Genomic DNA, 24,995 nt, shown 5'->3' with positions numbered 1-24,995 from the left:
AATTGGATTTCAGAAACGTGATCAGCAAATAAGAAAAGGAGATAATAAACAAAGGTCACTTGTTCGAGAAGCTGAGTTTAACAGAATATATTTAGCTTCTCTGAATGTACAGGCTTTACCTGACACTCAGGGATAGATCCATGAGTGACTCTTAAAAAAAAAAAAAAAGAAAATCCTGTCTTTAAGTTAGTTCTTATTCAATTACAGCATTTTTATGTCAAATAGAAATATTAAGCGCTCAAAAGATATAAAGTGTTTTTCCACGCACCGTTCTGGATATTAACATGTTTTCTTATTTAATCCTTGCAAACCTATGAAGTAGGTATTACTATTCCTAATTTACAAATGTGACAACTAAGGCACAGAGAAGATACGGTACTTGCTGAGGTCTCATAGCTAGCAGTATGGTAGTCAAGCCCAAAATTTCACACAAAAGAGTAAGAGGGAGGGTGGGCAATGTGTGAAGTGAGGGTTAATAGATGAGAACTGTAAATGTTATAGTTAAGACTGTACTGACTGTTTAACCGGCCAAAGTTTAATATCTATTCAAGAACTTATTTTCAATTTGAAAGAATTTGTGTCTTCTCTCATCTCAGAATCCTACATTGCTAAGACCTGACATTTTTATGCCTCTTATGACACTCAGATTCAGCACTGCATTACAACTGTGTCATTTCTCCTACTGAACTGCAAGTTACTTGAAAATGGGAGTGTATCTTATTTGTCTTTGTATCTCTATACCCTCAATCTTAAAAGTAGAAGATACTAGACTTACTGCAGTAACCATTTCTGAGTATACACAAATATCAAATTATGTTGTACACCTGAAACTAATAACACCGTTACATGTCAATTATACCACAATTAAAAAAAGAAAGACTCTCAGTAAAGGTTGGTTGTATGAATAATCATTTTTACTTTTCTGAAGTTTCTGGGGGCTTCCATAATATATTTTTAAAGTCTTTAATCGCTGTGTAGGACTGTTCTGCCTCAGATATTACTTGGATTGTCTATGGACCAAGCAATTTACTGATTTTGGTGGAAATACCCTTCTGAAGTAAAAATCAAATATAATTCCCCTGGATAAAACCTTTTAAAGATTCCTATCACCTACTAGTCAAAGGTCATAGCCCTGTTCTCCAACCTTAACCCTAACCCACTCTCCCTGGTTCCAACTACCAAACCACCTATACTTCTTCAATGGTCCATTGCAACATATGTGTTCACCGGGTGAACGTCTCCTCCTCCATCAAGACAACTGAAATTCTTTTTTTTGATCATTACTTTTTTAAAAACTAAATTTATTTATTTATTTTGGCTGTGTCGGGTCTTCATTGCTGCGCGTGGGTTTTCTCTAGTTGCAGTGAGCAGCGGCTACTCTTTGTTGCGGTGCGCAGGCTTCTTATTGTGATGGCCTCTCTTGTTGCGGAGCATGGGCTCTAGGCGCACGGGCTTCAGTAGCTGTGGCACACGGGCTCAGTAGTTGTGGTGCATGGGCTTAGTTGCTCCGCGGCATGTGGGATCCTCCCGGACCAGGGCTCAAACCCGTGTCCCCTGCATTGGCATGCGGATTCTTAACCACTGAGCCACCAGGGAAGTCCTGAAATTCTTTTTTAAAGCCTTCTCATATTTGCAATTTTCATTTTCGCTCTCTCCCTTACTATACTGTAAATTTCCTAAAAACAAACTCCACAAGGCAACACTGATCTTTTTCATTCTCAGATCTGGCAAGTAGAGGCTCAGTAAGTGTTTAATAAATGTTTGTTAAAAGAGTAAATCATTGAAGCATAATTCAGTAAATCTGCAGGAACTATAAAATACTGATCCATTATCAAAAGTAAAGATTTTAGGTAGCTTTCCACTACTGATAATGAATGGTGCACTTTTCTATTCTGTCTCATCCCCAAAACTCGTGAATTCAAGATAACTTGTACCTTCATCACCAGCTAATCATGAGCACCATCACCAAACACACAAAAGAGACCCAAGGACTACCAAAACCTCCTTATGACCCAGTCGAACCAATAAGGCATGTTTACAACTATTGGTAAAAGATATGAAAAAACATCACTTGAAAGGCTTTGGAAGTGCTCCAATTTAAGTGTGTGAAATGAATTAAAATGACACAATTCTGGGGCAGCATCTTTTTATCTCTAGGTGCATACCAAATTGAAGGCACTCAAATATATACTTTTAAAAAACCTGAGTCACAGCTAGCTTGGTCAAAGAGAAGCTATGTCAGGTTTCCAGACAGCCCAAGAATATAATGTGTCAGCCTTGAGGCCTTAGGCAAATCATCTGAACTGTTAACATTTTCTTTTTCTCATACACTGCCTCAGCATGTTTGGAACGCAATGTGCTTTAACAAGTCCTGTCACAAGGCGCAATGTGTTGGGAGGAGATCTTCACATCTCATCCCAGAATAACTAAGTCTTCACAGTTATCTTCAAGCTGCTTCACCCATGTTACTTAATCCTGGGCCTTTATTATCTTCATTGTACAGATGGGGGAAGGAAGGATATAAAATGACTTGGCTGAAGAGGTCCAGCAAGTCACCAAAAGAGCCTTCATTTTAACTATCAGTCCCTCATCCTCTCTTCACAGAACCATTTTGTTTGAGAAACTTTCACTGACAGCAGGCAGAAGAGAGCGTCAAACTAGTTACTAGCTCTTACTTGTTTAATCTGAATGAATAACCTAAGCTCCCTAGACCTGTAGGTTATGATAGCTCTAGGACAGGAGATTTGATGGATTAAGTTTTGCTGACTGAATCCAAATTCGTAAATCTACCTCAAACTTCTAAATTTCGACATAGCTTGACCTAAACTTTAAAGGCATGTATTTTTTCTCTGTCCAGATCTCTAATTTTTCCAAATTTTGGTCAGTCTCCTAAATGTGTCAAGTCATACCTACCTTTTCAGTTCAGGATCAAGGCTACCAGAATTTTCTCCTACTTAAACAGTAAACCAATCCCTCCTGAGCCATGAAGGATTGATTCCAAGGCACCCATCAATCACAGCCAACTCTAGATCTAGACTCTAATCTGAACTGTTAGGGGAGCCCAGCAATTTCGAATTCCAGGCAGTCCCTCTTACACCTCCGAACCACCCTTGGGAGGAGTGCCTCTTCTAATCGCCGCCCCACTATGGGGTCCAGAAAAGGGATATGTCAATAGTCTCAGATTCAACAAAAACTATTATCCCCGTTGCAAGTAATGGTAACTTGGCAATCACAACTACGGACCTTGAAATGGGGTAATAACTTAAAGATCCCCACATTATACGTGCTGAGAACAAATTATTTTATTTAGCAGATTCCATTTCCTGGGCCCAAGTGACTTGCATAACTGGGCGATCAGCATAGGCTCGAAAGAGTAGGGAGCTCACAATTCAGTTTACTGTACTTTACCACAAAATTCTACACCAAAATATTCTCACACATGCCTGCCTGTAGATGATGTAAATTCTTCAGCTCGTCTTTTAACTAGACCGCTGGCGGGGTTCTCTTCCTCTGCAGTGGCCACGGGCCACCAGCAACTACTTCTAACGGCTGTCCCCTGCGGCTCGAGCTAACAATCCTCCAAGACCGCGAGTCCCACAGCCTCTGCTAAACGGACACCTCAGCCCCAAACTGGCCATCCCCTCCTCCCCCACGTCCCCGCGTCGCTCGTCATCCCACGCCAGGCGCCACCCTCTCTCCATCCCCGATAGGATTTGGGGCTTAGCGCTGCGACCGCCAGCGGGAGCGGTCCCCGAGCTGGCACCTACCTCCCACCTCCTCCTCCAGGCGCGGCCGGGGGTCACCGCTCGCCTACCCCAACGGCCGCGCCGAGCCTCCCGCAGAGAAGCGGGGCGCCGCGCCAGGTGCCGGTGCTCACCTCCGCGCCCTCCCCCCGCCCGCCCCCCGCCCACCTGCCCCAGGCCCCAGGCCCCAGGCCCCGCCGGCGCCGTCGCCCCTCCCCGGGCAAGCGCGTCACAATCCCCGGCGCGGGCCGAGGCTCTCACCGTCACGGCCCCCGGGTGCGGCGGAGACGCACCGCTCAGCGTCCTAAACCTGCTCGCGCAGCCCCGAGGGCCCGCACAGGCGCGGCGGCACGCAGCGCCCGGGCCGGCGGCCCCGCCTCCACCTCCAGCTCCCGCCTTCCCCGCCTCCGGCCGGGCTCCGCCTCTCGCCTCGCTGCAGCCTCCCGGGCTCTGCAGGTTTGCAAGGTTCCCACCCCGCCCCCGCGCCACTGGCGCCGCAGGCCAGCCTCCTCCCATTGGCTCCGCCAGTTGCTAGGCGATGAACAACAGCGGCCTGCATTGGCCCGGTGGGGGCCCCTGAGTCTCCTCCCTACCTCCAAAAAAACCCGGAGAAAAAGAAAACCTTATCCCTAGAGCCTGAGCGGGATGCTGGCGCAGCTGCGGCTGCGGCACCTGTTACGCCCTGTGATTCACCCTGCCGGGCCCTGCTCCCCACCCCCTCCTCACGACCGCGGAGCTCGGGGCCCAAAGCTTCGTGGGGCTGGGGGCGGGGGGAGGGGGGTCGTGGCTGCTTTAAAGCACGTGTTCCGAGCCCCGGTGAACCCCAACACCCACCCTAGGAGCAAAGGTGAAGCGCCCAGAAAAGCCACGTGCGCTTGCAAAAGTGGGGAAATAAACCAAACAACAGCCGGCACCCAGAATTAGGTCAGGCCTAGGGGAAGGGAGGTTCAAGCGCCGGGAGTCGAGAATGCCAAGGAGAAAGTTCATGTAAAATTAGGGCAAGAAATGGACCTAGGCGGAAGACAGCGGAAAGACTAAGAAAAGGCACTTGTGAACTAGACGTTTATGCAAAAAAGTCCCACACTCACTGATCAAAATATGCGCAAAGAAAACGTATGCCTGCTACACCCGTAGCCGGGGTCATGCAGGCTCCTCCCCTGTTCCACGGCAGCCTAAAATTCTCCAGGGAAGATGAGAGGCCAGAGAAAGGAAAGAGATCAGATGGAGAAATCGCAGGCATATGAGTTGAGTTATAAACACAAGATGTACTTGGATAGATTTTTTTTTAAGTGAAGCCAAGAAATTCACTCAAGAAAGGAAAAACAGGTTTGGTATTTTAAGGAGGCTCCTGAGAGCACTTTGAAACCAAAATAGTATGAGAGAAGGACAAGAAATATTAACGCTGAAGAGCAAGGGAGAGAGGAGTGCCCCCTTCCAATTTACACACACATATCCCCATTCCTGAATGAAAGATCAAGGCGAGAAAACGAACATGCCATGGCGGCAACTTCAGAAACCAAGGTAATCCTCCTGTTTGCCTTTGGCCTAAGCGATCAGGAGGCCTGGATTGATGCTGTTAAGCATAGGTGAATGACAGCCGAATCGCCAGTTAGGGCCCTCATTATAAGGACACTATTAGCGCAGGCTGGTAGGGAGGAAAGCCGGTTATTACCAATAATTACGTTAATCGCTAACCCAGACAACTGATGGGAGTAAAGGGGGTTACCCCTGCTCCCGAGAGGGGTTTTGAAATTTCAACTGTCCACCCCCCAAAATCCCACACCCCTTCCCATCTTAAGAAGCAACTTAGTGTGACAGTTTGAAGTAACACTTCCAGGTTCATTTTGACCGTTTTAACCTCCTCACAGTCAAAAAGCGAGAGCTCACTCTCGGATTAGCTAGAAGCTTTGAGAGCGGTTGATTCGATACGCAGCGCCTGGCACTCCCTGTTGAGACCTAACCACTTACGGTGCAGGATTTTAAGAAGGCTTGGGTCAGGCAGAGGTGAGCTCCGGGAAGTTCGGCTCCGCCCCCAGCCGCAAGGATGAATCAGAGCTGTCTGATTAAACCAGTGCTTTAGAATCTTTTGCTCTACTCCTAAAAATTTTTGAGGGCCCCAAAGAGCTTTTGTTTATGTGGGTTATACCTATTGATATTTACCATACTAGAAATTAAAACTGAGAAATTTAAAAATATTTATTTTAGAATAATAATAATTACATCTTATCATAAATAGCAAATTTTTATGGAAAATAACTATATTTCTCCCTAACATAGTAAAAAGAATCATAGTACTTTAAAATTTTGCAAATATCTTTAGTGTCTGGCTTAATGGAAGGCAACTGGATCTTCAAATCTGCTGCATTTAATCTATTGCACTATTTCAGGTAGCCTTTGGAAAACACTGTACACTCAGAATGGGAGAAAAAAAGGCAAATAACATTTTAGTATTATAACAATAGTTTTGACCTTGCAAACTCCCTGAAAGGGTCTTGGGGATCACCTCCGAAAATCCCCGTGCCCCCCACCCCTTTCTCCAATTAATACTTTGAGAGCCACTGGTCCAGATGGGTCTTGATACTTTGTCCCCCTTTATCAATGACTGGTTTAGGAGCTAAGCATGTGACCTAATTCTGGTGAGTACATAATGGGAAGTGGGGGGAAGGGGACTTCAGGGGAAGGGTTTTATCCCTGAGAGCCCCTAAGAAGTCTTTTCCTTACTTCTTGCCTTGGCCATCCTCCAGTAAGCAAGACATGTTTGGAGCTGTGGTGACACATCCCCCAACAATGAGCAAGAAAAATACAGGAAAGGTAACCCAGAACCTAGGAGTCACTAAGTGGCTAAGTTAACCTACCCTGGCTCTGCATACCTCCAGACTGCTCACATATGAGATAGCAAGTGGCCTATCACCTATGCCATTTGGGGTCAGGTATTTGGTTACTTGCAGCCAAGAAGATCCTGACTAATGTACAGGACAAGATAAAGAATTTGGCTACAGCCTGAAAATAGTCTAAGGATGCTTTTTGGCCCAGAGGTAAAGGAATTGGGCTTAATAGAACTTTGCTATGGTAAAGGAAATAAAGGGGAAAGACACAATCTAGAATGTTTTTTAATGCTTAACTGTGCCTACTTTCCCCCCCTTCTACCAAAATTAAGGGGATGTGACTATTAAGTGTTGCTGTTTTCCAAAACACATCAAAACTTCCATCCTTGCTCCTCTGTAGTCTATATCACAGTGGTCAGAGTAATTCTTTAAAAATATAATTCATATCATAACGACTTTCTGTTTTGGTCCCCCTCAGCCAGTGTTAAAGCCAAATTTCTTTCCGTGGCTACAAGTTTCTTATGACCTGCCCTCCATCTCCTTACCTATCTGACCTCATGTCCTACAACTCTCTCCATTAGCCACTGCTCTTCGTTCTTGCCAGGCACTTTCCTGCCTCAGGACCTTTGCGCTATTCCCTCTGTTTGAATGTTCTTCCCCTTAAAGTCTATATTACTTATCTCTCCCCTTTCAAATCTAACCAAAGTCACCCTCTTGTGAGGCCCAACCTAACAACATTATTTAAAACTGGAACCCCCTCCAGCTTCCTAAATATCTCTTACCTTGCTCTTATGTAATCTTCAACCATAGTACAGAGTTTACTTTTTTTCATTTGTTATTTGTTTAGTCCATTTCCCTTTACTAGAATGTAAGCCCAACAGGGACAGAGATTTTGTCTGATTGTTCACTGATGTATGCCCAGTGCCTAAAACAGTGCCTGGTACTTAGTGATTGGTGCTCAATAATTATTTGTGAATAAATGAATATAACTTCAAATGGATGTTTTTCATTTCAAATAAATCACTTTGGCAGGCTATATACATGTTCCAATGATGCTGCTCAAAAGTATCACATTAGGAGACACTGAATTTTTGAAAAGAATTCTCTCTTTGATAAAAAATCTGATTTTTGGAATGATCCAAAAGTTATTCAGAGCCAAATCTGATGAACACATTCTGGAGTCATGTTAAAATGCCAAAACCTGTGTTTTCCAACTAAGTTACTGCATTTGGGTGGATAGGGAAAGGTCAAAAAACAAGATGTGTTTGATTTTCTAAGACAGTAAAATGACTGTGAACATAATTTCAAAGAGGAATTCTAAAAATACACACTAATAACAAGTTGAAGGAAAAGTATACATGTATTTTAAACTCTACATGTTTGTGTGTATGTGTGAATGAATCTCTTCCAACCTGTCTGCAGGCTTCCATTCTTGCCCCTACTTTTTTTCAAAAATGAAGATCAGATCCTCTCTGCTGCCCTCCCCCCCCCCCCCCATCTTCAATTAAGAATCTTTCATGGCCTCTCATTGTATTTAGCATGAAATTGAACTTCCTACCCAGTCATGCATGCATGATCTGGCCCCTATACCCCTCTTAGAACTCTTACTTTGGTTATGCAAAGTGCCAGCCGTAGTGGCCCCCTTTTTTCTCCTCTGGTCCTTTGAACCTGCCATTCACTCTGCTGCAAGGCTCTTCCAAGAAGGTTTCAAGACTCTGATTCTTTTTCGTCATTCAGATCCCACTTCCATATGTAAAGCAACCTTCCCACGTCTGGTTTATTTGTCTACTTGTTTGCTTGCTTATGGCCTGTCTCCTCCCACTAGAATGTAAGCCCCATGAAGGCAGGGACCTTGTTGGTCATGTTTGCCTCTGTAGTTTCAGCCCCTTCATGCCTTCCCTGGAGGGTTGCTAACCATACTGTTAATAGTTAGATTGCTTTACATTTTATTAACTTCAGTGACATATGAATTTTTATAAGTATGTACTATTATAATTTTAAAATATTTTAATTTTGCTGAAATAAATAGGCTCTGATTTTAATACATGTAGTAAGTTAATAATCCACCCCCTATTTACTCATATGTGTTCCTCAGAAACCAGTGTTTCAAATACCCCAGCAAACATTCAGGTCACACTGCTTCTAATACCATGTATATTCAAATCTGGATAATAATGGGCCACCTTACAAAGGCTTTCTGCTGTAATTCATACCATCTGGATTATTTCAATAGCAGCAACAATTTCTGGATCTAGTGAAGACCATTGCTTTTCAGGGCCTCTATGCTCTAACAGATGAGAAGAGGGGCTGGGTCACCTCTTCTTAATGGCCTCACTTTCATTAATTCTGTGTTCTGGCCAGGATTGTCTTTCCAGGGGTGGCAGGGTGGAGAAACAAAGTCTTGCTGGATTCTGTACTAGGAACGTTCATATCCGTAGCCTCATTTTATTCACAAGATCAATTTAAGCCTGTTTGTAATTAACTACAAAATGGCATAGGACAAACTCCAAGGGCCATGAGACTTTAGAGTCCTCGCTGAGGGCTGGAGTGGTCAGGGAGTACTCAGTGGAGGAGAGGGAACTGGAGTAGGGCCTTGGGGCAATCTTGACTCTGCAAGCCTAGCAGTAAGCAGAGACCAGACCACTAGGTCTGCTTCTGGGTCTAAAAGGTGGCCTTACACTTAGCTGGGCTTGGCTCCTCTAGCTATCTGAGTGAATCTCTGCATCATGCTGCATTTCCAAAGATGATTTCATTTCTGGCCAGTCCCTTTGGATTTGGTCCAGTAGTGGTTCAGCTTGAAACAACAGTCCTGTGCCATTTATAACGTGTTGGCTGAGTCTGCAGAAAAAGCAGACCACTGTGGTTCCCCCTTCCTCCCACCTCCACCCAGGTGAAGAGTCTCAGAAAAGAAAACTATCCTTCCTCATTACCCGCCCTGCTGCCCTGCCCTACCCCACCTCCCATGCCCCACCACCATAAACAAACACACAGAACAGCGGCCAAAATGCTTGATCATCTTCTAGGTGGTTCGCTCTTAGTGCTTTAGATTTTGTCTGGTCTGCTGAATGTTTTGCTCTACGATTTCTTTAGAAAGTGTTTTTTGTTTGTTTGGTTGGTTGTTTTGGGGGTTTTTGTTTTTGTTTTTTCTGAACCTGATGACTTTTACCAAGCTAACTCTTTGGTTTCCAACTCTCCATTTGTCCCAAAATTGATTTATTAATTTAAAAATATTTCATATAAAACTTGATTATGCATAAGTCACTCCAACAGTTAATAAGGTGCTATCATAGAAAAGTGATCAGGTACCAACCAGAGTAGTTCTCAAACCCTGTATTTCCAAAGGAGAAGCATACCTCCTTTAGGAAATGCAATGAACGTTCATGCAAAACATACACACATGCACACACGCACACACACAGAAACACTGCACAAAGCTTACCTTGAGGACTACAGTGGCCTCTAAACCTTTCTCATATGGAACATTTTGGCTCAGTCTACTCTTCTAAGCTTGCAAATTTAAACCCCAAGCATTGAGCGGACAGCAAAAGACCCTCCAAGGAAGTAGGGGGACTATAAATGACTCAAAATATTTTTTAGTTATACTGAAATCTATGTAAAAACCACAGAGCACAAAGATCCAGCATTAACTTGAAGAGTTGTGATATAATTCTGCACCAAAGCACCCTTTTATTTCACATAGTCTTAGTTTCCCTGCTCTTATTTGAAAATTTCCTTAACAGTTTAATGAATATTTATTGAATGATTACTGTGTGAGAGATTGAGAGGTTTTAAGCCCCTGCTCACAACAGGAACTCAGAGTTTCCCAGAAACACAGAATAATCCATTGACACTTGAGTCTGACTGCCTGGGCTGAAATACTGGCTGGGCCACCTGGGTCCATGTTGACATCACTGAACTCCCAAACCCACCTTTCCTCCTCTGGGCATTCTGTTTAGTAAACAATAAATGCTTCATGGTCTAAGTGACTTCTAGTTAGGTTGTTTGATAATTGCAGCCAAAAGCATCCTGATAATACATTGAAAAAAGAATTTTCATGAAGTGACCTGATGGTATGATATTTCATTTTATTGGCACAAATATATTCAAGTGCCACATGTGGAAACAGTCAAGTGAGCAAAAAAGTCGGGGAAAAATGAAGTATAGGAGTTATTTACAGAGGACTGAATGGAATAATTAAACGAGAAGCAGGGAAAATGCGGGACTGTGTCTATGCTTTGAATTATAAATATGTATCTTAGATATTAACATTTTTCTAAATTATATTTTCTTTCTTTACTAATTTAACTAGGCCAGAAAAATTAAGACACATTGATAAATATGACTTTGCACAAAATGATTTGCTCTTTTGAAAATTTCAGACCACAGCACTATGTTTTCTGGCTAGTACTTGCTTTATGTTATAGGTATATTCCAGCAAAAGTCATGTGTAAATAATGCATTTAGAAATCAAGTCATAATCTGAATGTACTAGTGAAACTAGATGTTTAAAATTACGATAAATCTATTCGCATGATGAATGATGCCTTCGTAGAACAAATAATCTCATTATTTGTCCATTCTATAAGATTATATTTTAATATGGTGGATTTTCTTAAAAGGGTTTCACCTTTCCTTATTTAAAACCCAGACTTTTGGGTAACTATTTAATGAAGAGTTTTCTGTAATATGAATCTCAATAGAGATGGCTGAGGTGTTGCAATCAACAAAACAGTTCTTATCCTTTTATTCTGCAACTGGCAATTCAATTTTATCTTAGTAATAAATTTCCATTTGATTTCATTATTTCTATTTCACTAGGCAAAGTTTTTCTTTCTGCATTCTCAGGGAAGAAGAAATCTGAAGGCTTGATTTCTGGTGGATTTTATGTCCTGCTTTGTAAACCTCTATCAATGATGTCATCAAATAATTGTTCAACTTGAAATATAGTGGAATACAATCCCTATATACTGGGTAAAACACCCACATAAAAATTCAGAGTTGAAAAACTTAGATATCAATTAAAATACGGTATTGATTTAAAGTAACTGCTTAAGACTTAACAATCGTGTGTGAATCTGCCTGTCCCTTTAAAAAGAAAAGCAATTGCGTTCTGGTTGCTGAGCTCTCTTGGATTTATTTTATCTTAGCAGCTGTTCCTAAAGTCGATGTTATTCAAATGAGGGTTTTCAAGCTCTTTGTTGTGTTTTTCACGACTTATAGTATATGCTATCAAACATAAAACTCAAATTTAGAATGGGGTAGGGGTGGGGACAATTAGAAATACTGGAGAAATAAAATAATATTGAAAAAAACCTCTAATTTTCATTTAACAAAGATAGGACTGTTGAACATGATCTGCCTGAAGCCCCAGACAGTAGCAAGGCAAAACCCCTGAACCTCTAAGCACCAAAAGTGGTTGATATATTTAGTAATTAGTGTATGTGTAGGGGGAGGGAATGTCTTAAATGGAAGTAATGGCACTTTCTGTGATTACAGAAGATGAGGAAAGAACACATCAAACATTTTTCTTGCCACTCCAAAGTAAGCATATTATAAATTTTGCCTAACATAGGCTACCCTTTGACCTAGAAAGAATAACTACAACTCATACACCTTCTGTTCCATTTATTTTTGTTGCTTTTTTCTTTTTTCTTTTTTTTTTCAAGAGGCAGCATAGCTTGATCATTAAGCATGCAAGCTCTGGGCAAGGATCTTGGCTCTGCCCCATACTTGCTGTGGGTACTTATATTTTTCATTTAATTTACAAATTAAATGGGTTAGCTTTGCTAACAGCAAAGTATATATGGAATGTTAACTTATTTAGGAGTTAGCCATATATAACATTTTCAGTCATATGTAATCATTTCCTAGTATTAATGTTAATGATTTATTGAGTGATAATTATTTGTCCACCAGTGTTCTAAGTGCTTTACATATTAATTCATTTAATCCTCACAACAACCCTATGAGGTAGGTATCATTATTGCTTTTATTTCTAGACTAGGAATTAAGAAGGCAGAGGTTATTTTGCCCAAAAATACCCAGCTAGTAAATTTCAGAGTTAGGGTTTACAGAGCTCTTCTCTTAACCACCATGTCATTCCCAGTCTTTTTAGGACTGCCTTAATCTTTCTTGCTCTCCAATCATTTTTGTTCAAATGCCTGCCGATTAGTGAACAGAAATCTTCAAACCGGGATAACCACGTTCTGCCCATGTACATGAAGACTCTGTAGTGCTACACAGCATGGATAGTTTTAAGGGGATCAATTCCACATTCTCAACTTTCATTTCTACACTTTCCTAAAACTTATCTGCCTGAGAACGTGCTTGCAGCCTCTTTTCCATCCCTTTTTTACAATCGCCATTTTTCCGCTTAAAAAAAGAAAGTCATTCTTCTCACAAATTCCACATCGTAGCATGGTGCATTCACCCCAGGTGCACAAAACATGGAAAATGAGAAGCCTGTGTTAGTGTTGAGAAAGGGAATGACTATGATGACTGGGGAACAAAAGTGTCACCTGCTAGCGCACTAAAAAATTTTTTAAATGGCTTTCATTCAGATTCGGCTTGAAGGAGGCCAAGGTGCAATTTTCTTCGGTCCTCTGAAACCCGGGTTTATCTGACACCAGCCACCTCACCATGTTGCCTAAGTTTGAGCCCAAGGGGATCAAATTTGTATACCTGAGGTGCACCAGTGGGGAAGTCTGTGCCACGTCTGCCCTGGCCCCCAAGATTGGCCCCCGGGTCTGTCTCCAAAAGCAGTTGGTGATAACATTTCAAAGGCAACTGGGGATTGGAAGGGTCTGAGGACTACAGTGAAACTGACCATTCAGAACACACAGGCCCAGATTGAGGTGGTACCTTGTGTCTCAGTCCTGATCATCGAAGCCTTCAAGGAACAACCAAAAGACAGAAAGAAGCAGAAAAACATTAAGCACAGTGGAACATCACTTTTGATGAGATCGTCAACATTGCCCAGCAGATGAGACACCAGTCTTTAGCTAGAGCATACTCTGGGACCGTTAAAGAGATCCTGGGGACTGCCAGGTCTGTGGTCTCTGATGTGGATTGCCATCATCCTCATGACATCATAGATGAATGACAACAAGAGTGGTGCGGTGGGATGCCCAGCTAGTTAAGAACTGCAAAGGAACATAATTCAATAAAGGGTCATTTGACAACCAATGGGAAGAAAAAATAGTTTAAATGAGAGGTCATCACATGGTTTTTGGCATACAATTGAAAGGCGTTAAAGGAATTGAGTAACACGGCTACAGCAAAAACCTTACATTCCCATCTACTTATTTTGTGAACAAAATGCTTCAGCATTTATAAGAAGCTTGTCAAACGCATGAATAGAATTGGGGTGGAACTCAGTCTCACTCTATAATATTCATCCGCAAATCCACTGGAAAAGAAAAAGTCCCCTCCATTTTGTTAACAGATGCATTTTCAATAAAATCTTATTTTTATGTTTAAAAATGGTTGTCAATTTGTAATATAGCCACTGTTTGATCAAGAGTGTACTACTAATAATTTTAGTAATAACTCCATCCAGAGACATAACTCCTAGGACCTTAGAGTTACCGGAAAGTAAAATTAGGTAAGTATGTAGTTGAAAAAATGATGTAATGATCAACACAAATTTTTCAGGCATGAAAATATGCAATAAGATAGCATTCTGTGGGAGAAATGGAAATATGGAAATGAAATGGAAATGAAAATATGAGTTCAAGAAGAAGAAGGAACAATGTAACTTTTCTGGCTGTTAAAGAAGAGCTAGGTCACGTATATTTAAAATTAACAATGTTGGGTAAAACAGTACTGTGGGATTTAGATTCCTTGGGGTAACTTTTAAAAAGTGAGCTAACAGCTTTATTTTAAAATATCATGAATTGCATTCAGTACTCTGGAAATGATACTCTTTGCAAACTTATGTTGAAAAATTATAGGTGGCAACATAAAAATACGGGAAGGATGCAAGTTTTTCAGAATTCTTTCAGGGAGTTATGTGAGCAAAAAGTTTGAAGACCACTGATCTTGAAGCCCACAGAAGACCTCCCCAGGGTACTTAAAATCTGGCTCAAGTAATCGTTAACACTACCACTTTACACATTAAAAACACGGCTGCTGTGTAAAATAAAATGCCCTTGGTCACTGCCGTGTGCCCTGGATATTCAGCAAATGCTAACAAATGAGAACTGAATACATCATTTTGAGTTGACACAGGCACTTTTCCCTGTGCTATTCTAGCATCTCTACAGAGAGCTACTGTACGTAGCTATGTCCGCACTGCGTGTGTTTCAGGAAAACAATAAAACAAAACACAGCTCTTAAGATAAACAAATGTGCCACAAGATTTTCCTGTGATTTCTCTGCAATATAAGCCTAGTCTATGAGGTCCTTAGAATACATGTTTTCCAAACCCAAATTTAGGACCCATGATCTGATATGTGAAAGTATCCTTTGGAGGTTAACTGGGCAGCTTTCTGGAATTCAGAAATTTCTTGAAAATCCAGAAACTCAGGTCAAAATAAGTATGTATAATCCATATCACATCTGCTGTCTCAACGTGAAAGTTTTATAACTTATTCTAATGCCAAACTTGGACTCTAGAAAGCTTGGATTCTCATTTATTCTGCTACCAATCCTTAATAAATCACCTCTCTGGGCCTCATTTTCTTCATCTGTAAAAGAAGAGGAATTGCTTACCTATCTTTCGTTTCCCTTCTGTGCAGAAGATTTTTTTCGTTCATTAATTCAACAAGCCTTTACTGAGCACCTGCCATGTACTAGATTCAAAGGTGAATGAGGCAAAGTAAGTCCCTTCCCTCAAGGTGCTTCCAGGCTATGAGGACATTAAGACTGTTAACTTGTTCACAGATAATTACAACGTAGACTGATAAATGCTGTAATAGAGCAATGTGGAAGGCATGATGATGCCTCAGTGGAGGGAAGCATCAAGTTAGTGAAGACTTCATGGAGGACGAAACACTGAAATGTATCTCTTTTTTTTGGTCCATTTGATGCTTTAAAATTTTTTTAATTTTCATTACTTTTAAAGATGTGGCAATACATCCATATAATATAAAATTCAAAATCTATAAAAGGGCATGCTCTGAAAAGTTTCCCTTTATGCTCCCCTTGCCAGGCCTGGTCTTCTTCTCAGAACAATCAGGACTACCAATTTCTTGTATAATCTTCCAAAGATTTGAATTATAGCTTAAAAGAATGAGTGCAAGATAATCAAGTGAAAAAGAGATGGAGCCCTGAGACAAAGGGAACAGCAAGAGCTTGTGGTGGAGTCGGGGCCCTTGAGGCTGATGGGCAGGACAGGCTCTTTGATGGCCCTTCCCATGCTAAGGAGTTTGGATTTGATCATGAAGCATTAGGACAGCCATCAGTGGTTTTAGAGCAGAGACGGTGCCTGATTAAATGAACGATTTAAAGAGAGCACTCTAGCAGAAACGTGGAGGACGGATTGGAGAGAGGTGAGAGGATGAGAGAGACCAGTTAGGAGGCAATCGTAATAATCCAGGGAAGAACTGATGAGAAACTAAGGCAGGACAGAATCAGTAAGGATTGGAAAGGAGACCAACACAAGTTACTAAGGAAAAAGGATGAACAGCATTGTTGGATCAGTTGAATTCCAATGGATTTAATTCCTGTTCTCGCCTAAGAATTGCCTGAATCAAGTTCTAAGAATAATTAGAATTAATTATTCTCTCCACTGAAGCAGCCACCAGGGTACCCCATCTTGTCTTAGATGTTGATCTCAGTGACCTCAAGATATCCGTGCTTCCCAGGTCAAATTTCATCACTCAAATCCTTATCCCTATACTGGTCTGTCATCAGAAAAATCCCCTGTATCCACACTCTTCTCTGAACAGTCCCTTCACTTTCTAGTTCTGAGAGAAACGTGACTTTCCCTGAGGACACTGAATTCCCTGCAGCCCTCATGAGTGGTGGCCAGTTCTCTCTCACCCATCACGCACCACTGGGTCAGAAGGTGATCCAGGTGTTCGCCTTGCTCCTCACTGCCACTTCCAAGCCATTGTCTCTTTCTTGCCCTCCCCCATCCGCTGCTTTGAAGCTCATGCTATCAGACTGCACCTCCAGACCTTCTTGCTGTGTCTCCTCCTGTCTTCCCTGTCACTCCCACACATTCCTTGGAGATTTCAACACCAGGTTTACTGTGTTTCTCTCCTCCAGTCTCCTGTCATTATTCTTGGTGATTTCAATATCTACATGGCTGGTCCATCCAATCTCATGGCCTCTCTAGTCCTCAATCCCTTTGCTACCAGTGATCTTTTCTTCTGCCACTTCAGCCACCAACCCCCACTGTTGTCCTTAGTTCCTGTCATTTATAATAACTACATCCCCTCAATCATCTCAGTGTCAAGCATTTTACTTCTACATCCAGCTCATGCCCTAAGCTCAAAAAATTCTTCTACTCCACCAGGCACTTTGTTCATCTGACCCTACTGCCTTTTCACTGTTTATTTCCATCCCCCAGGCCCTCATTCCCTCCTTACCTAACTTAGATTCCATGGTCCTGAATTATAATTACTCCTTTAAATCTGCTCTTACCTCTTTTGACCCTTTATTGCTTCCATTATATTATCCTAAAAAGAAAAAATCCCAACTCTGGGAATAGTCCTGTCCCTCCTTGCTCTGTTCCTGCCCTTAAGAATCTAAATATACCTCAAGAAAGAAATGATTATGCTGACATCAGACCTTAAGTTGCCCCTTACTGCTGACTGACGATTCTTCTGCATATTCCTGGTCAATTTATTTGACCCTCCCAGGGCTATTTCATTCCTCAGAACTCCATCACCTTCCTCCTATTTCATCGACCATTCCTCTCAGACACACGTAAGCAGCAGCAGAAACTCTCACCATCAAATCCTCCTGTTTCCCGCGTCTGTCCCTTTATACCCTCTTTTCCTGCAGTTGCAATGGATGAGCGGCTCAGCCTCCTGCCTACCATCCCCTTCACCGGTGCACTCGATTCCAACCCCTCCTACTCCCATGGTTGCCTCCCTGCTTTCCTAGATGTTCACATTTTTTTCTCTCTATTGAGTCATTCTCATTAACGGACAAAAAACACTTTCAAAACAAATTCCCTCCTTGACTTCATATCTCCTCCAACTACCACCTCATTCTTCTGCTTCCCTTTACAGAAAAACTCCTTAAAAGAATTGTCTATGCTCAGTGTCTCCACATCTTTACCTCCCTTGCCTTTGTGAATCAGCTTCTAATCAGGCTTACATTCAATCACTGAACCCTTTGCCAAGGTCACGTTACCACATCAGATAGTCATTTGTTCATCCTCGTCTTCTCATCTTTCTCAGCCTCTGGACAGCATATAACACAGTTGAAACAACTTCTTCACGTGATTTCCCTACTCCAACAATCTCCTTTTTCCCCCTCTTTCCTCTTCTCACTTGCCATTCTTCTTGGTTTGCCTTGCTTATCCTTCTTTTTCTGACCTTTAAATCATGGAGTATATAGTAGACACACTCTGAGATGCCCCCCCAGAGAGTCACGCCTTGTATAACACACTCCCCTTGGGTGTGGGTGGAACCTGTGTCTAGTTTTTAGCCAATAAACTATGCAACAGTGATAGCACTTTGTAGACATAATTAAGGTCCCAAATCAGTTGATTTTGAGTTGTCTAAAAGGGAGATTATCCTGACTGGGGCCTGGTTTAATCAGATGGAGGCCCATAGAAGGTCAGAGATTCTCTTTGCTTCTGACCTTGAAGAAGCAAGTCACCATGAGCTCACAGAAATAAATTTTGCCAACAAGTTTAGGAAACACGAAAGACCTTTCCCCAGGTGAGCCTCTAATGAGAACACAGCCCAGCTGACACCCGGATTGCAGCCTGTGGACCCATTTAGCCACGCCTGGACTCCTGACCCATAGGAAGTATGAGTTAGTAAACATGTGTCTTTGTAAGTCTCTAAGTTTGAGGTAATTTGTTATTGTAGCAATATAAAATGAATACAGTGTGTTTCAGGACTTCGTCCCAGGGCACTCTTCTTTTGAACTTGATATTGACAAATGGTTTCCATCTTCTCTTCCTGCCTCATTCTAGTGAGGGTCCTGACTGCAGAGACCTAAAGAAAACACATTACCCAAACCTCTCTTGCAGGTAAATCTTGGATGCAAATTAAAATCCACTAATTAGATATACTAGTGTGAGATTTGAAAGGAAAAATGAGGCACAGGTAATTCTTGTTACTGCTTTGACTACTTGCAAACATGGTTTGAGGATGACGGTGTTGAGTCTCTAGTTTGTGGATATCGTGAGGTAGTTGCAGTGGTAGCGCTGACTGGACTCAGCTTTCCAATATCTAAGCACCAGTTTCCAGTTGTTAAGAGGAAGTTATGGTGACTGCAGAGACCAGAATCCACATCCCACTGTCTAGCCAATAGTGCAGTGATGGCAGCAACTCCTGATCCCAGTTTCCTGGTCCTTAACCTGCAGCTATGACCGTGTATTTTTCATCCATTCAACAAATACTATTGAGTTCCTACTAATGTGCCAGGTACTATTCTAGATGCTGAGAACACATCAGTAAACAAACGGACCAAATCACTTCCTTGATAGAGCTTACACTCTAGTGACTTCAATAGTTTCAATGGAAGCTTCCTGATTCTCCACTTTCTTAATTGTGGTAAGTTCAGGTCTTTGGGTGACTAGCAACCCACTGCTGATTTCTGGACTTGAGTTGCATGCAGGGGTCCCTGTGTCATCTGTTGCCCATCCAAGTTTCAACCACAGTGATGCTTTCAGGCTACAGCACTTAGCTGTGGGGTAGTGGTGGCAGGCATCCTTTACCCTGTGTGCCTGCACCACTGGCACCCAGGGCAGTCACTCCATCTCCTCTTCAGGTTCCATACCATGTGTCATGCAGGGCTCTGGGGGTGGCCATGCCTCTCATCTGAGGGCTTTGAGATCGTTGCTCTGCAAAGCCATTGAAGCCTTTTGATCACGTCGTCTCTTATTTTCAATTGATATGGCGATGTTGTGCTCTTCTAAGTCAATCTTAAGCCATGCTACACAAGGGACATACACTCTTTGTGAAGATGGGACCACTATTACCTTCCCTCCCATGGGCCCACTGCCTATCCCTCCCGTGGAGGTATATGGATGTAGGGATATGGTCAATATGGAAAGAGATCACATGCTTTGAATGGATTGATTGTGAGTGATTGTGGCCTAAAGAATTAAATAAACGATGTGGTTGGAAGATATACTGTTCTATGTTAATGCTATAACATTACAAATGGTAACTTTAATCGGAACAGAAAACAAATGATCCATCACTGCACACTCTGGATAAGGCTTGCATTGTGGTCATCACCAGTGAAACACAGTAACCACCTCTAAGAGAATCATTGGAAGCCAGTATTCATGAATGGCACCATGGATGGTGCATCTTCATGAGTAATGGTGAAACCAGCATTAAATAAATGATATTACAGAATTTGCAAGAATATCTGTATTCTTTCAATACAAATGAGATTCTAAAGAGCCACGGCAGTATGAGCAATAAGAATATTGCTAAATTTTTATAAATGTTTATGATATGAGTGAGGAACAGTGCATTTGACAATAAAGTTGAAGAGGAGATTCTTGAACAGAAGAGATGGTGTCTGGATACTATAAAGACTCTTCATGTAAACTGATTGGACAAAAAACAAATACGAAATTGCCTCTTCCTATCCAGTATTCTATTTTATTTTTATTTTATTTTTTAAGTTTTATTGAAGTATAGTTGATTTACAATGTTGTGTTAATTTCTCCTATACATCAAAGTGACTCAGTTATACATATATGTGTATATGTATATATTCTTTTTCATATTCTTTTCCATTATGGTTTGTCACAAGATACTGAATATAGTTCCCTGTGCTATACTGTAGGACATCGTTTTTTATCCATTCTATATATAATAGTTTGCCTCTGCTAATCCCAAACTCCCAATCCTTCCCTCCCCTACACCTCCACCCCTTGGCAACCACAAGTCTGTTCTCTATGTCTGTGAGTCTGTTTTTGTTTCATAGACGTGTTGATTTGTGTCGTATTTTAGATTCCACATATAAGTGATATCATATGGTATTTATCTTTTTCTTACTTTGCTTAGTACGATAATCTCTAGGTCCATCCATGTTGCTGCAAATGGCATTATTTCATTCTTTTTGATGGTGAATAATATTCCATTGTATATATGTACCACATCTTCTTTATCCGTTCATTTATCAATGGACATTTAAGTTGTTTCCGTGTCTTGACTATTGTAAATAGTGCTGCTATGAACATAGGGGTGTTTTTTGTTGTCGTTGTTTAAATTTTATTGAAGTATCATTGATTTACAATGTTGTGTTAATTTCTTCTGTACAGCAAGGTGACTCGGTTATACATATGTGTATATATATTCTTTTTCATATTCTTTTCCATTATGTTTTGTCACAGGATATTGAATATAGTTCCCTGTGCTATACAGTAGGAACTTGTTGTTTATCCATCTACCCAGTATTCTAAATCTTCAGCAATAAATACTATACCTTGAATGGGCCCAAGAATTTTGTAATACATTTTTGGATCAAATTGTTTATATAGACAGGGGTCTTATAAAAAATCTTTTTCTTTACTCTCTGCACTTACTTTTGCTTCCTTCAGTATATTTGACCTCATTCTATCCTACTGAGGACAAGATTTCTCCATTAGGTAGGGAACATGAATGCAGGCAGCCCTTGGGTTACCTACTATTGCTTTTTTTTTAAATATGTTTTTTTAATTAATTACTTAATTTATTTCTTTTTAGCTGCATTGGGTCTTCATTGCTGCGCACAGGCTTTCTCTAGTTGTGGCGAGCGGGGGCTACTCTTCATTGAGGTGTGCGGGCTTCTCATTGCGGTGGCTTCTCTTGTTGCGGAGCAAGGGCTCTGGGGTGCGTGGGCTTCAGTAGTTGTTTCACGTGGGCTCAGTAGTTGTGGATCACAAGCTCTAGAGTGCAGGCTCAGTAGTTGTGGCCCTCGGGCTTAGTTGCTCTGCGGCATGTGGGATCTTCCCGGACCAGGGCTCGAACCTGTGTCCCCTACATTGGCAGGCAGATTCTTAACTGCTGCGCCACCAGGGAAGCCCATGTTTTTTTTAGTTTTTTTTAATTAATTAATTTATTTATTTTTGGCTGCGTTGGGTCTTTACCTACTATTGCTTTTTACCAGAGAGAAATGAAAATGGTATCTATTCCAGAAAATTCTGGGAGGAGACTTTGTTTCAGCTTGGGTGATGTGCCCGCTCCTTGAACCAACACTGTGTCCTGAGAAATGTGGTCAAATAGCTTAGCCTGGATCACCTACTAACATCCTCTGCCAAAGGCAGCGTGACCATGATTGGCAGTCCCACCAGAGCCACACAGGGTAAAGGCGGAGCAGTTAAGGAGCTGGTGCTCTTACCAAAGAAAAAGGGATGCAGGATAAATATAAACAACAGATACCCTAATAACGTTCCTAAGGTGGAACAGGAACCTGGAAAAGTGGGTGGCAGACAAATCCTAGAAAGCATGATTGCAGTATAATTTAGATTACAGTTCATTCCATAATCAAAATGGAGTTGGTGAAATAAATTTCAATGCCTTGTCAGATCATCTATAAAATATAAATAATAAAAAATAAAATAATATTTTTATAAAATAATATTAAGCAAAGGCCCTATAAAGTAAAACTTAGGAAAAGACAAACGGAATCTAACTTATATGTGGCAAATTGGCAACACATGAGACACACCCAAATCAGAGCAAGACTATTAATATCCTTTACTTATCATTTTCATAAGAAATAAAGTTTTAAATTTAGAGCACTTTAAATTTAACACACTTTTTGCAAATCTAGAATGGGAAATAAAAAACATGAACACATTTTAAGATATTCAAACAAAAATAGCATTAAGAAACAAAAACAAGCATTGGAAGTTTTATCTGTACAGAAAGTTTTGCTATCTCATTTGTTTAGTGTAAGGATAATTGTTGATAAAATTTCCACTTTTCTCAACTATACAAAACAAAGCCAAACAAAAAAACAGAATAAAACAGGAAAAAAACCCTGCTGGAGGTTTTGAGACACTAAAGTTCTCAGAACTGCTGTTCGCATTTATGAAATATGAACTATTTATAATCCCAACATTTGCAGAATTCGACATATTTAAATGCTGCTACCTGATTTTACAAGCCAAGAGATTTAAAGCTAGAACTGCAAGCAATATGGATAGAATAGTCAAACCCAGACCAGATGGCTCTTTAATGCTTTTGAAGTAGGCTGGTGGCAACATGGTGTTATCTGAGGACCCAAAAAAAGCACTTCAAAAATATCTCCCTTATCTAGGAGATTTGGCGCCTGAAACTCCACCTTTAGCAATTGGAGAAGGTAGAGGACTTATGATGCTTTTACCTGACAGCACCAAGTCCTCCTTCTGGTAACAACATCCTGATTTCCTTAGAAAAGCACCTCTTCCCAGCTCTCCTTGAGGCATTGAAGCGGCATTGATTCCGACCCCAAATTTGAAGGTGGGCATGAGACCTTGCCTTGACCAAGCAGAGTACTGCATCCCTTTGGCCACAGTAATTGGTAAGGGACAGACATATAATTCAATGAGATTCATTCGTGGGATTTTGGGTGGAGAGACTGAGAAAGAGACAGTGTTCCTTCCCCTGGGGTGCTGGCAGTGAGAGTGTTATATGCCTGGTGTGCTGAGGGCCATTCCCCCTTCTCTTCTCCACCTCCCCCGCCCTCTCACTTAAACCAACCACCATGGTGCTGGGATCGGGCAATGCCTTTGCAGGCTCCTGGCCAGGCCCTCAGAGCCGACCAGCACTGCTCCCCGTTGACATTTTCTAGCTCTTTGAGATACCCCAGGGTGATTCATTGACATCTAGAAAGAACTTATTTCCATGTTTCCCACATAAATCCCAGAAGACATGTTAACCTATGTAAATGCATGGTATTAATATTACTGCTAATCCTCATGGGAGGGGGAAAAAGGGACAGATCTCCATTTGTAAGGAATCACTTGAATTTTCTTCTTTGGATCTGGCCTCTTGGAAAGGAGCTGGATGAACATTCAAATTTTCTAATTTAAAAAATAGAATATAAATATTGAGTTTACTATATATACAGTAAAGATGTCCTAGATATTGTAAAGGTCTTAGCGTGTGACAGTCAACAATGACCTCTGAAATGGCTCCGTTCTCTTCTGCTCCTGGAAGTCTTCCACGGTGACTAGCAGAGTGCCAACAATGAGGGGAAAGACATGGTAAGTTTTAATTTAAAAAAAAAGAGCATTTAAGAAGTAGAAGAGGGCTTCCCTGGTGGCGCAGTGGTTAAGAATCCGCCTGCCAATGCAGAGGACACGGGTTCGAGCCCTGGTCCAGGAAGATCCCACATGCCGCAGAGCAACTAAGTCCGTGCACCACAACTACTGAGCCTGCGCTCTAGAGCCCTCGAGCCACAACTACTGAGCCTGTGTGCCACAACTACTGAAGCCCGCCTGCCTAGAGCCCATGCTTCGAAACAAGTGAAGCCACCGCAATGAGAAGCCTGCACACCACAACGAAGAGTAGCCCCCGCACAGCAACAAAGACCCAACGCAGCCAAAAATAAAAAAAATTAAAAAAAAGAAGTAGAAGAAATGTTAAGGATTAAGAAAATAAAGTCTAATGAGGAGAAGCAACTATCCCCAGGACACGCTGTTAGTTAGTTAGCAGATAGATATCAAGCGGTACACCAAAGGAAGTGAGGAGAAAGAGCCACTTCCAGTGGGTATCCTTACAGTAACCAGATCAGGCAGCTCAGAGCCCAACGGGAACGCAGGGGAGGGAAAAGCTCATGCTGGCAAGCAGGTAGGCTCTGTGGTGGGGTCTGGTGAGGGGACTTGCAGAGGGGATCCAAAGACCTGTTTTCAAATCCTATTACTTACTCACTATGTGATTTTGGACAAGTCATTTAATCTCCTTTTACCCCGTTTATTTCTGTTAAAAAGGGGCATAATATCCCATTCCACAAGGGTGTCATGAAGTTAAAATGAGAAAATGTAAGTTTTCTTGTAAATTGCCAAGTCTATAAAGTTAGGTATTATTATGCCCCTCGTCCCAAGCAGCCTACTTTCCATTCTTCAATCTTTAAAGGCATGGAACGTGCTGATTTTCAGTTGTAGAGCAAATCTCATCTTTTCACAGGGTTTTAGACTGAGTGACAACCTTCTGATGTCCCGTGTAGATAGTGGGTCGAGCAATATTCACCAATTTCTACTTCTGAGTACATCAATATTTTCCTTCAAAAGCTGACATTCAAACACAAAATGTGCTCCAGTTATATGGTTCTGGGCTTTTATTTCTCCAGGCTTTTTTCTGCTTGCAAA

The 24,995-nt window shown here is 41.6% G+C and overlaps 1 protein-coding gene and 1 pseudogene across 13 annotated transcripts in view; one reads left to right on the top strand and one right to left on the bottom strand.

The window, feature by feature from the left end:
• Nucleotides 1-4,141, bottom strand: part of SSX2IP (SSX family member 2 interacting protein) — a 42,944-nt gene extending 38,803 nt beyond the window's left edge. For 9 of the 12 annotated variants that reach the window (XM_082410198.1, XM_082410199.1, XM_082410206.1 and 6 more), the window contains exon 1: nucleotides 4,005-4,141. The gene's annotated coding sequence lies outside the window, so the exon portion shown is untranslated. Of the gene's footprint in view, nucleotides 1-3,767; nucleotides 3,902-4,004 lie in introns of those variants that run through there. The other 3 variants (XM_082410204.1, XM_082410205.1, XM_082410203.1) reach the window with 3 other exon arrangements.
• Nucleotides 4,142-4,537: 396 nt separating this feature from the next.
• On the top strand, nucleotides 4,538-23,885 carry LOC309638120 (large ribosomal subunit protein uL11 pseudogene; annotated as a pseudogene). Its single transcript has one exon. The product of its transcript is annotated as a large ribosomal subunit protein uL11 pseudogene (transcript).
• Nucleotides 23,886-24,995: the final 1,110 nt, after the last annotated feature.

This window comes from Balaenoptera physalus (assembly GCF_965194825.1).
Source record: "Balaenoptera physalus genome assembly, chromosome: 1".
Lineage (NCBI taxonomy): Eukaryota > Metazoa > Chordata > Mammalia > Artiodactyla > Balaenopteridae > Balaenoptera > Balaenoptera physalus.
This window is presented reverse-complemented; position numbering and strand designations above follow the sequence as displayed.